The sequence below is a fragment of the Camellia sinensis genome, chromosome 2 (genome assembly GCF_055761805.1).
Source record: "Camellia sinensis isolate YWXY chromosome 2, ASM5576180v1, whole genome shotgun sequence".
Classification (NCBI taxonomy): Eukaryota; Viridiplantae; Streptophyta; class Magnoliopsida; order Ericales; family Theaceae; genus Camellia; species Camellia sinensis.
In genome coordinates, this window is record NC_138962.1 from 186,879,904 (window position 1) to 186,893,649 (window position 13,746).

Sequence of the window (13,746 nt, forward strand, 5' to 3'; positions counted from 1 at the left end):
GTAGCCATGAATTCTAAATTATAAAACAAAATTATAATTAGAATTTTATACTACACAAAAAAATTAAATCAAAACTGCAGAATTAATAAAAATAAAAGAAACAAGAATTGTAACTTTTATTTCCAATTAATTTGAAAATAAAATAAAATTTTATTTAAACAAATTAATTCCACACAGAAAATTAAATTTCTATAACACTTCAAAAATTAAAATACTGAAACAGAATTTTAATTAATGAAAACTCAGAAATTATTTCTAAAAACCAAAATTAATTTCTGACAAACTTCATAAACAAATATTATGGATTGTTAATGACACATATATATTACTACTAGTTGCCAAAGAAAATAAACAATATATTACTACTATTTGTCAAACAGTATATTACTGCTATTTGTTTTTCTAACCAGAATATTATTTTATAAAACCACAGAAAATAATTTCTGTAAGAAGAAGAAAAAAGAAAAGGAAACAAACGAAAAATTGTATATAAACAAAATAATTCGAATCAGTCTTAAGATTGTTGGAACAATCTTCTGTGTAAAATAAATAACTTGAAACAAATCAAACAAATAAAAATAAATTACATACATAATTTATTTTACTGAAATGTAAAAGTACAAAATAGATCAAGTCGAGTGTGTGACACTCTGTCCTTAAGACAGATTCGCCCCGCCACGGTGCTTACGGATGAAAGACGTCTATCTCCTAGGATACAATGATCTTCACAAATTTTAGTAGCACTTCAAACAATTTGTACGGCGAACCAAACCTATATTCTATACTCTCTAACTATTCCCTAAAATTAATATGAAGAATTATGCAAAGAAATAACAAAATGTGAACAGCAAGAAAATTAATTTTCCAGACTATTTTCGGATCCAAAAGACTGCTAAAATGGATGGTATTCATAGGCATACAGATCTATCCAAACAGGTGCTGTCTTGAACCGAATAGGTATGAAATTGTTTTGAACAAATACATTTCAAAATTCCAACAAATTTGCAGCAGTTTCATATTTGAATATGTCTGAAAAAACTATCTGAAACTGCTGGGAACTGCTGGGCAGTTTCTGGCAGTTAAAACCTATTAAAAACCAGTTTATCTGTTGGGAATTTTGGACTGGAAGTGGCACAATTACGGACAGAAAATTTGAATTCAAATTTGGTGCAAAATTTTGAATTAATTTCCAGAAATAATTTTTGGAAAAATTCAAACAGATTTTCTCCAAAAAATTAATGTTAGAACTGACCCGACCCGACCCACAACCCACACCCGTGCCCAACCGAGCGGCGGCACACGCATATGTTTTGGTTTAAGCCAAGGTTTCATTTGTCCATAACTCCTCCATTCTACAGACTTGGGGTGCCCCTTGGGGCCCAACCCAATTGTTGCCACCTAGAACTTATATACACATAAAAGTTCTCTTAGGTTTCAATGTAGGACAAGCCTTACAACGAAACCAACATTTTACTTCTTTAAATGTCCATTCCACAAACACGAAAATGACATCAAGTTCCCATTCACTCATAAATGGTTTTGATGAACCGTCTTCATCGTGTGACTTTCCATGCGGCAAGGAACACGTCACCTCTTTGGATCCTCTCCAAAAGACGTTTGGGACCCATTCAAATTTAGGCTCAAAGTTGACTCCAAATAAGCCTATAAAAACCATTATTTCCAACAAAATCTTGGCGTGAATCTCTTTATCTAAGGCCTTATTTGGGAACAAACTATTTTAGTAACCTTTTGGCTTTTTACGAAAATATTTTCAAAAAGTAAAGAGAGTGATGTAATAATTTATAATGACTTTTTGATATTTTAGCTAAAATGAATAGTTGACAAACGAGACCTTAATCTTCATCTCTTTATTATGTGCATTCTAATTTGTATACTTACATATTGATATTGCTGAGATGAGTGCTTTTGTATGTCATTTTGGATGATTGATGAATTGCCACAATCTTGTTCTAAAATAATTCCTGAAGTTGTACTCATCAAGTAAGATAACAAACTAGTTAAAGGGATAATTGATGATTGGTTAAGACGAATTCTAAACTAATCCCTCAAGTATACTCATCAATTAAGATAACAAACTAGTTAAAGGGGTAATTAATGATGTTTAAGACAATAGAAAATTGAATTAAGTAAAAGATGATAAAATTAGCTAGAAAAGGGAGCAAAATTTGAGTTCCTATTCAACCTCCCCCTCTCCTCTAGGACTAACTTTCACTTGACTGCTGCCCAGGTTCCTTTGCAATGGTCATAGTGCATTGAGTAAACATCCTAATGTTCTCATTGGTTTATAGAAGGCTATTGTGCTTTATAGCTTACAGAGCATTGGAAATTAGTTTGTCGTGCTTTTGGTAGCATATGAATGACGTATAGTTGTAATTGGTTTTCAATTTATTCTAATTTCAACTGTTTTATTAAGTGCTATTATTTGAGCTAGTTTCAGTGATGTGGCTGATGTCCAACCATTCCCCAAAAAATTATCCCACATTTCAATTTTTATTTTATTTTATTCTACTCTTATATATATATATATATATATACATGTATTGTAATGTTGTAGATTTTACTAAAGAAGGCTTGAATACCGCTGTGCATTGGAGAAAACAACAAAGTAATGTTGGCAGCAAACTAGAGGAACTATAGAGATGCCTTGTAATTTCATAACAAGAAGTCCTAGATGAAAAAGAGAACTAAAAACTCCATATTGACAACACTATTTTGACCTCATATTTTAGAATTTATTGTTTTCTTAAGCCTTTAATATCATATGGATTCTCTTGGTTTGATTGAATCTCAAATTTTAAACACAATTTTTTTCATTAGTAAATCTCATCTGCATTACATAATTATGTCATCGTGAGATTCTTATAACCTGGTGTAACTTTATCTTTAGCTCCACTTTTACCATGAAGAGAGATTATTGGAATTACAGGTCATTTTGCCTTTATTGGCAGGTTACTCCTGATGTTCATTTTTAGAAGGATTTGGGATTGCATAGCTTAGATACTGTGGAGATTATAATGGCTCTAGAAGAGGAGTTCAAGCTAGAGATTCCAGATAAAGAAGCTAATAAGATTGACTCCTATTTTTTTGATCTAGAAGTGTCACATGATCACGCCCCTCACCAATAACAATTTATCATATCATTTCATATTTTTTAATCACTCAACATAAATTCGTGAATTATATCCTTCCACCAATTTAAAATGTCAAGTAACGATGGCCCAAGAATCACCAATAACTTGTCTTTGGGGCACTACATACAAGCTGCACTAACTAACTAACCCACTTTATCTGGAGTTGGTTGGGGTCTCTATTCATTTCTTGATCTTGTGCAAAACCTCTATGAAAACCCTTCCTTTCTCTTCTCTCTTCTCTCTCTATTCCCATTCTTGAAAAGAAGCAAAAACGGCTAATCAAGAAACAAATACAGAGGCCACCGATGATGCAATGTCATCGTCTTCAGACTACAATCTCTATCTCCCCATGGACATCATCTTCGACATTCTGAATCGTCTCCCTGTCAAATGTCTCCTTCAATTCAGGTGCATATGCAAAACCTTCCGCCACCTCATCTCTAACCCTACCTTCATCTCATCCCACCTTCTCCACCACCGCACCACCACCACCGCCACCATTTTCACCTTCAAACACCACTCTACCACCTCCCTCTCTCTGTTACAATCACCCTCATCGTCTCAAGACCCTAACAATCTGGCCCATCCCTTTTCCAACCACACTCGCAATCTACACCTAATCGGCTCCATCAATGGCCTCCTCTGTCTCTGTCTCTCTCTGTCAAACCATCCATTCCATTGCCATCGATGCATCATCCTCCTCCTCTGGAACCCCGCTACCAAACTCTTCAAATCTCTCCCCTCTTCCACCATCCAAATTCCTCCTAGGTTTTTTTCACCCCTCTCACGGGTTCGGATTCCAATTCCATTCTACTACTTCTTCTAGTGACTACAAGGTCGTCAGGATAGTTTCTTTCAATTTACAGACCCGAGTCGAGGTCGTCTACTCTTCAATTTCTGATTGTTGGAGAGAGATTCAGGTGATGGATTTGCGCTTTTATATCCATAAATTGTCTTGTGAGGTGATTGTCAATGGATCTCCCTATTGGTTGCTCTCAACTCCTTCAAATCATTGTATTTGCTTCACATGGTTTGAGGTTCAAAATGAGGCTTTTGTCATGTTACCGGGGCTTGATTTTTTTGGGTTCTACATCGGGACTTCTGTCCACTGGAAACTAATGGATTGGAAAGATAATGCTGCTATGGTTGTGTGTTGTCCTGGCAACCCATTTATAGCGACCCCGGTCTTTTCTCATTTGATTATTGTATCCGGACTTAGGTTCCGTAGATTCTGTCATTGTATAATTGTTGTTGTTGTCCCTTATTTTTTTCTCATTTGGAATTATAGGATGTGTTGGGCAGGTTTGTTTCAGGTTGGTTGGGTTTAGAAACCAAGAGTTGCTGTCCAGGTTTTTGGTTCTTCGCTCGAGCGAGGAGTTGTTCGCTCGAGCGAGAGGTAGTGTTTGATTTGGACCTGTAGCTGTGCATTCTTGGCTCGAGCGAGCTTTTCTTCGCTCGAGCGAGTTAGTTCATCCTTCGCTCGAGCTATAGTTCCTTCGCTCGAGCGTGTGTCTGGGTTCAGACCTGAGGGTTTGAGTTTTTCGCTCGACCGAGCTTTCTTTCGCTCGAGCGAGCATTTGAGTTGTTCGCTCGAGCAAGGCTTCTTGGCTCGAGCGTAGTTTCTCTGTGTCTGGTCGCTCGAGCGACCAAGTCTTCGCTCGAGCGAGCCTGTCCAGTTTATATACACAGCAGCGGGATTTGATCAGTCTTTTTCATTTTCTTTTGATTCCAAACCCTAGGTCCGACTTCTCTCTCTCCCTACTCACCTTCTTTCTTAGATTTGATCCACTTAGGGTGTGTTTCTACCCTAGATCCTTCATTAAAAAGATAGAGTGAGGCAAGGGTTACCATTTAATCTGAGCATTTGGCGATTTGGAGCACTTTGGTATTTGGGCACTCATCTCTTTCTTCACCTTTTGGGTTGTTTTCTTTGAGGTAGGGATTTCCTACTCCATCTTATAGGTTTTGTTCTAAGTTTTGGTAATTTGATATGTTGGGAATACTTGGGTAAATTTTGGGAAAAACCCTAGTTGTATTATTGAATTAATTTGTATAAGTAATTCATGGAATTGGGAAAAGAGGGTTAAATTCACGGAATTGGGGAATTTATTGATTAAATGGCATAATTGGGTAATTGGTATCATTTGTCCATTGAATTGTTGACATGGTTATTTTCAGTTTAGAAATAACTGTTTTGGGCTATCGGTGGAGGATAGTCGTGATTGTTGTAGACATTGCATGTGAATTAGGAATAACTGAAACTAATCACATTGGTTAAGTCATTAATTTTGACTGTGGCATTGATACAGAAAATACGTGTATTGATTGAGCATTGCATTTGCATACATTGTTTGTGTGTGGGAGGAGATAGGGGATGTACTCCACGGTTTAGGGGAAGATAGGGGATGGACCTCTAAACCGGATTTTGTTTGGGAGGAGATAGGGGATGGACTCCATTAGCATCACTTTTATGTGTGCTTATTTATATAGAAGTGTTTTATTGATACAGCACTAAAATGTGTATCAATCTGGAAGTATGAAGTGTTTGATTTGAGCTTGAGTCTCATTTGTTGTTAATATTGGAAGGATGTGAGTATGATATTTGTGATTCACTGTTATAAGTTTGGCCAGGTTCTGAGCCATGTTGATAAAACTGGAAAGTAAAACGTATCTTTGGCAATAATGTCATGAGTCTGTAAAATGAAGTAATTGATTATTTTGGTTAACCATCTGTTGAATGCTATTGCTTTATTCATTGCTTATATGTGGTTTAGTATATTTCTACTGGGCTGTGGCTCACCCTATATGGGAACATCATTTTCAGGTTCAGGTGATAAACTACCTCCAAGGACTTAGCTTGGGAGGGTTTGGCTTCTGGATTGGAGAAGACAGCCTTTAGTTAATTGTCTTTAATTATTATTACATGTAAACATTCAAGCCTAGGGCTTTTCTTGTATTGAGTTAGAACTCATATTTTTGTATCCAAGTGTTGGCTTGGAAAGATGTAAGCCTGTAGGGCATTTTATTTGATGTTACATGTAATGCTTTATTTAGTAATACTCTGATGAATGAATTAATATATATTGTCTTCTTTAAATAATGCCTGTCTATGATATATATATAATGGGTTAATTTTGAGGACGTTACAACTTGGTATCAGAGCGTACCGGGTTTGAATACTTTGGGTACGTGGGACGTGATTAGTATCACATTGGGTTCGTCTCATTGGATAGAGACTTAGTGTAATGTTATATGCTTATGTGTTAACATGTTTATGTGATTATATGGGTATGGAATGTAGTTTCTAGGATGTTGATTGGACCCTTGAGTTTCTAGTAGTCTTGTTGGAAAGGCACTTGATCACTGCTGCTTCCAACTGGAACTATAGTAACGCATTGGGACTATCATTATCCGGGAATGAAATTCGTAGGTGCTTAGGTGATTATGTGCTTACGTGGAATGAATTATTGTTGTCCATTGCATTAGGACGCGAGTGTTTAGCTTCGGCACATTTATTAATGTGCTAATGTCTTTGTTTCCTTTATTAGGATGTCAGGACGAGGACGAGGACGCGGTAGGCGTGGTAGGCCAGGCAGGCAGGAGATGCCTGTGCCAGAGGAGATTCCGGCAGTTGAAGAGGGTATTGGCCAGGCCAATGTGGCCGAGCCAGGAGGCCAGCAGGCTATGGGCGCTCTAGCCCGAGAGATAGCAGGGGCATTCAGGGAGTCAGTAGGCATTCTTAGAGCTGAGAATCAAGCTCAGGCTGGTATTGCGGATGCAGGACCTTCCTTTCTGAAGAGGGAGTTCTTCCGGTCCAATCCGGATGAATTTGTGGGTGATCCTAAAGAGCCACTTAAGGCAGATGAATGGCTCGAACAGACAACGAAGACGTTTGAGATGCTTGGCATCGAAGACGAGGGGTTGAAAGTGACCTTGGCATCTTTCCAGTTGAAGGGGGATGCAGGTCAGTGGTGGAAGTTTACTAAGGGGCGTATAGGAGGTACATGGGAGGCTTTTGTGAATGCTTTCCAGGAGAAGTTCTTATCTCCAGCAGTCAGGGAGAAGCTGCGAGACCAGTTTTGTCAGCTTAAGCAGGCGAGTTCTTCAGTGGCCGAATTTGAGGCTGCATTTACTAGTTTGTCCAGGTTTGCACCTGAGTTGCTGGCGTCTGAGGAACGCCGTTGTATTGAGTTTGAGAAGAAGTTGAGGCGTGGCCTCAAGCTGAGAGTTGGGGGAACTATGATTCGGGAGTATGGGCGTATGGTTGATGCTGCAGCCCACATGGAAATCATGATGCAGGAGGAGGAGGAAGGGCAGAAGGGCTCCAAGAGGGGTCAGGATGGTCAGAATGATGGTAGGAGACAGAAGGGTTTTAATCCCCAGCAGTCTCAGGGTAGCTTTTCTCGATCGACTTTTCCTGTACCGAGTGTTAGTTCGGGGAAAGGCAGCCAGGGAGACATTACCTGTTTCAAGTGTGGCCAGCTGGGCCACAAGTCTCCAGTTTGTCCTCAGAGGGGAGGAGTTCAGAGAGCAGCATCTTCTTCGGCTCGATCTCAGAGCCAGGGTCAGGGTAGAGGTCAGCCACTCTCGTGTTATCAGTGTGGTCAGCCAGGGCATATGAAGAGGTATTGCCCACAGTTGGGTGGCACACCTGGTGCATCTGGTTTGAGGCCGATTCAGGGTCAGCAGCCAGCTTAGTCGGGTCAGGCCTCAAAGGCCAATCAGGGGGCTTCATCGTCTCAGTCGGTGCAGCAATCTTATGCTCCTAGGGTTGAGCAGGTTGATCAGAGGTCGTCTGGGCGCGTGTATGCTGTTACCGCGCAGGATCTTGTGCCAGCACCATCAGTTGTGAGAGGTACCTTCTTGTTTTACAACTCGGTTGCTAATGTTTTGATTGATACGGGTGCATCTCATTCCTTTGTGTCTGCTGCATTTGCATCTGTTTTGGAGTTGGAGTTAGCACAGCTAGCATCTCCTATTTGTGTAGTGTCACCTCTTGGGGGTGAATTGATTTTGAAACAAGGCGTTAGGGGTTGTGATATAGAGGTTGATTATCATAGAATCCCTTTTTCCTTTGTAGTTATGCCTATGAGGGGTTTTGATGTTATTTTGGGTATGGACTGGTTATCGTCATACCGGGCAGTTATTGATTGCTACCGCCAGAGGGTCACTTGTTGTACTGTGAGCGGAGAGTATTTTCATTTTCTGGGGGACCGGGTTGGTGATGTGCTGCCACCGGGGTATGTTCCGCGAGGACGGAGTGAGCTTAGTGGTCTACTTGCTAACCTTTCGATTAATGAGGATGTTAAGACTCAAATTGAGTTGCCAAGGGTGGTTTGTGAGTACCCGGACGTCTTTCCCGAGGATCTTGTTGGTTTGCCACCGCATCGAGAGACTGAGTTCTCTATTGACCTGGTGCCCGGCACGGCGCCGATTTCTATGGCACCTTATCGTTTTGCCCCAGCCGAGTTAGTTGAGTTGAAGATCCAACTCCAGGAGTTACTAGACAAGGGTTTTATACGCCCTAGTGTTTCGCCGTGGGGAGCACCGGCCCTCTTTGTTAAAAAGAAAGGTGGTGCTTTGAGACTTTGTATAGATTATCGGAAATTGAATCGGGCTACGGTTAAGAATAAGTATCCTATGCCTCGTATAGATGATCTGTTTGACCAGTTGAAGGGTTCCCGTTGTTTCTCTAAGATAGACTTGAGATCGGGATATCACCAGTTGAGGGTCAGAGAAGAGGATATTCCGAAGACGGCATTCCGTACGCGGTATGGCCATTATGAGTTTTTGGTGATGCCATTCGGGCTCACCAATGCACCGACAGTTTTTATGGATTTGATGAACCGGATCTTCCGGGAATTCTTGGATCGGTTTGTAGTCGTTTTTGTGGACGACATCCTTATCTATTCGCCTTCTGAGGAGGAGCACGAGGCACACTTGAGGGTGGTGCTTGAGTTACTTAGAGCCCATAGGTTGTATGCCAAGTTTGGGAAGTGTGAGTTCTGGCTGAGGGAAGTCAAATTCTTAGGCCATGTGGTATCCGGTGAAGGAGTGTCTGTTGATACATCTAAGGTAGAGGCAGTGCAGGATTGGGCACAGCCTAAGAGTGTATTTGAGATCCGCATTTTTCTGGGATTAGCTGGGTATTATCGTCGGTTTGTGAAAGATTTCTCCAGGTTAGCATCACCGTTGACTAGACTGACTCGGAAGGGAGTCAAATTTGTATGGAGTGAGACTTGTGAAAAGTCGTTTCAGGAGTTGAAAGTTAGACTGACTACCGCTCCAGTATTGATTATTCCAGAGAGAGGGTTGGGTTATACGGTCTATTGTGACGCCTCACGAGAGGGTCTGGGTTGTGTATTAATGCAAGAAGGGAAAGTAGTTGCCTATGGCTCACGTCAGTTGAAAATTCACGAGCAGAATTACCCTACACATGATCTAGAGTTAGCAGCTGTGATATTTGCCTTGAAGATTTGGAGGCATTATCTTTATGGTGAGAAATTCGAGGTGTTCTCGGATCATAAGAGTTTGAAGTATTTATTTACACAGAAAGACTTAAACTTGAGGCAGAGGAGGTGGATGGAGTTCATAGAGGACTATGACTTTGAGTTGCATTATCATCCGGGAAAGGCCAATGTGGTGGCCGATGCCCTTAGCAGGAAACCTGTTGGTGACATAGCTAGCATAGCCATCCGAGAGTGGGAGATGTTGGGTGCACTTGGGGAGTTTGATTTATTTCTAGGCGAATCCGTAGAGGCTGCGGTCTTGTTTTCTGTTGTTGTTCAGCCTACACTTGTGACTCGAGTGTTAGAGGCTCAGAGAGGTGACCTTGAGGTAGAATCTCTCCGTGAGAAGATTTCCAGTGGAAAGGTTGAGAAAGGTTTGACGGTGTATTCTGACCTGAGTGTGAGATACCGAGACCGTCCGTTTGTGCCGGAGTCTTGCCGAGAGGAGGTACTCCGAGAGTTTCATCATTCACGCCTTGCGGTGCATCCGGGAGGCACTAAGATGTATCGGGATTTGGGTCGTCAGTTCTGGTGGCGGGGTATGAAGAGAGATGTGGCAGCTTTCGTATCTAAGTGTCTTACTTGTCAGCAAGTGAAGGCCGAACATCAGAGGCCAGCGGGTTTGTTGCAGCCCTTGCCTATTGCCGAGTGGAAGTGGGAACACGTCACTATGGACTTCGTTGTGGGTCTTCCGAGGACTTAGCGGGGTAGTGATGCTATTTGGGTGGTTGTAGACCGGTTGACTAAGTCGTCGCACTTCATTCCGATGCGCGTGAGAGATTCGGTAGATCATCTTGCCGCCTTGTACATTCGAGACATAGTGAGGTTACACGGGGTCCCAGTGACGATCGTATCAGATAGAGATCCTTGTTTTACTGCCAGGTTGTGGCAGAGTTTGCAGAGTGCCTTAGGCACTAAGTTGACCTTTAGCACGGCTTATCATCCTCAGACTGATGGACAGTCCGAGCGTACTATTCAGATACTTGAGGATATGCTACGGGGTTGTGTTCTAGACTTTAGTGGGTCGTGGGAGAGGCACTTGCCGTTGGTGGAGTTTGCCTACAACAACAGTTTCCAGTCTAGTATTGGTATGGCACCTTTTGAGGCCTTGTATGGCCGACCGTGTAGATCTCCTGTTTGTTGGGCTGAGGTGGGTGATGCACCTCTGTTGGGTCCGGAGTTGGTGAGGGAAACGACGGAGAAAGTTGAGCTTATCCGTAAGAGGCTTGTTACAGCACAGAGTCGTCAGAAATCTTATGTCGACCGTAGGAGGAGACCCTTGGTGTTTGTGGAGGGTGATCATGTCTTTCTGAAGATATCACCTAAACGGGGTTTGATGAGGTTTGGGAAGAGTGGGAAGTTGTCCCCTCGATTCATTGGTCCGTTTGAGATCCTTGAGAGGATTGGCGAGGCTGCTTATCGTTTAGCATTGCCGCCGCAGTTGTCTGGAGTACATGACGTGTTTCATGTGAGTATGCTTCGGAAGTATGAGCCGGATCCATCACATGTGTTGGATTGGACCGATTTAGTGGTTGATGTGGATGTCTCGTATGAGGAGAGACCGGTTCAGGTATTGGATAGGCGGGATCAAGTTTTGCGAGGCAAGACCATCCCTTTGGTAAAAGTTTTGTGGAAACATCATGGAGTGGAGGAAGCCACTTGGGAGCGTGAATTGGAAGTCCGCGAAAAATACCCGGACATGTTTATTCAGTTGTAATCTTATATTTAGATTTTGTAATATTGTTGAACTTAAGAGCTTTACATATGTCTTAGGTTGTAAAACGTTGAGTATGTTTTGGAAAAGGGGTGTATCTTGAAACTTGCTTCATTATAGAAGTTTAGTATAGTATTGCAGATGTTGATTACATTGCTTAGTGTGTTATGTATATCATGTAATTAAATATGATATGGGATTGTTAGCATTGAAAGGAATAATGCATAATAATGATACAGATTGAGATATATGTTGTGTTATATATTTGATATGAGATGCCTCTTGATAAAGAGATGAAATGACCAGTTTTGGGTCAAGATGTTTACTAATGAATTGTTTAAAAAAAAAAAATCTGTTATAAAAAAAAACTTATGCTTAATTTCGGGGACGAAATTCTTTGAAGGGGGGGAGGTTATAGCGACCCCGGTCTTTTCCCATTTGATTATTGTATCCGGACTTAGGTTCCGTAGATTCTGTCATTGTATAATTGTTGTTGTTGTCCCTTCTTTTTTTCTCATTTGGAATTATAGGATGTGTTGGGCAGGTTTGTTTCAGGTTGGTTGGGTTTAGAAACCAAGAGTTGCTGTCCAGGTTTTTGGTTCTTCGCTCGAGCGAGGAGTTGTTCGCTCGAGCGAGAGGTAGTGTTTGATTTGGACCTGTAGCTGTGCATTCTTGGCTCGAGCGAGCTTTTCTTCGCTCGAGCGAGTTAGTTCATCCTTCGCTCGAGCTATAGTTCCTTCGCTCGAGCGTGTGTCTGGGTTCAGACCTGAGGGTTTGAGTTCTTCGCTCGACCGAGCTTTCTTTCGCTCGAGCGAGCATTTGAGTTGTTCGCTCGAGCAAGGCTTCCTTGGCTCGAGCGTAGTTTCTCTGTGTCTGGTCGCTCGAGCGACCAAGTCTTCGCTCGAGCGAGCCTGTCCAGTTTATATACACAGCAGCGGGATTTGATCAGTCTTTTTCATTTTCTTTTGATTCCAAACCCTAGGTCCGACTTCTCTCTCTCCCTACTCACCTTCTTTCTTAGATTTGATCCACTTAGGGTGTGTTTCTACCCTAGATCCTTCATTAAAAAGATAGAGTGAGGCAAGGGCTACCATTTAATCTGAGCATTTGGCGATTTGGATCACTTTGGTATTTGGGCACTCATCTCTTTCTTCACCTTTTGGGTTGTTTTCTTTGAGGTAGGGATTTCCTACTCCATCTTATAGGTTTTGTTCTAAGTTTTGGTAATTTGATATGTTGGGAATACTTGGGTAAATTTTGGGAAAAACCCTAGTTGTATTATTGAATTAATTTGTATAAGTAATTCATGGAATTGGGAAAACAGGGTTAAATTCACGGAATTGGGGAATTTATTGATTAAATGGCATAATTGGGTAATTGGTATCATTTGTCCATTGAATTGTTGACATGGTTATTTTCAGTTTAGAAATAACTGTTTTGGGCTATCGGTGGAGGACAGTCGTGATTGTTGTAGACATTGCATGTGAATTAGGAATAACTGAAACTAATCACATTGGTTAAGTCATTAATTTTGACTGTGGCATTGATACAGAAAATACGTGTATTGATTGAGCATTGCATTTGCATACATTGTTTGTGTGTGGGAGGAGATAGGGGATGTACTCCACGGTTTAGGGGAAGATAGGGGATGGACCTCTAAACCGGATTTTGTTTGGGAGGAGATAGGGGATGGACTCCATTAGCATCACTTTTATGTGTGCTTATTTATATAGAAGTGTTTTATTGATACAGCACTAAAATGTGTATCAATCTGGAAGTATGAAGTGTTTGATTTGAGCTTGAGTCTCATTTGTTGTTAATATTGGAAGGATGTGAGTATGATATTTGTGATTCACTGTTATAAGTTTGGCCAGGTTCTGAGCCATGTTGATAAAACTGGAAAGTAAAACGTATCTTTGGCAATAATGTCATGAGTCTGTAAAATGAAGTAATTGATTATTTTGGTTAACCATCTGTTGAATGCTATTGCTTTATTCATTGCTTATATGTGGTTTAGTATATTTCTACTGGGCTGTGGCTCACCCTATATGGGAACATCATTTTCAGGTTCAGGTGATAAACTACCTCCAAGGACTTAGCTTGGGAGGGTTTGGCTTCTGGATTGGAGAAGACAGCCTTTAGTTAATTGTCTTTAATTATTATTACATGTAAACATTCAAGCCTAGGGATTTTCTTGTATTGAGTTAGAACTCATATTTTTGTATCCAAGTGTTGGCTTGGAAAGATGTAAGCCTGTAGGGCATTTTATTTGATGTTACATGTAATGCTTTATTTAGTAATACTCTGATGAATGAATTAATATATATTGTCTTCTTTAAATAATGCCTGTCTATGATATATATATAATGGG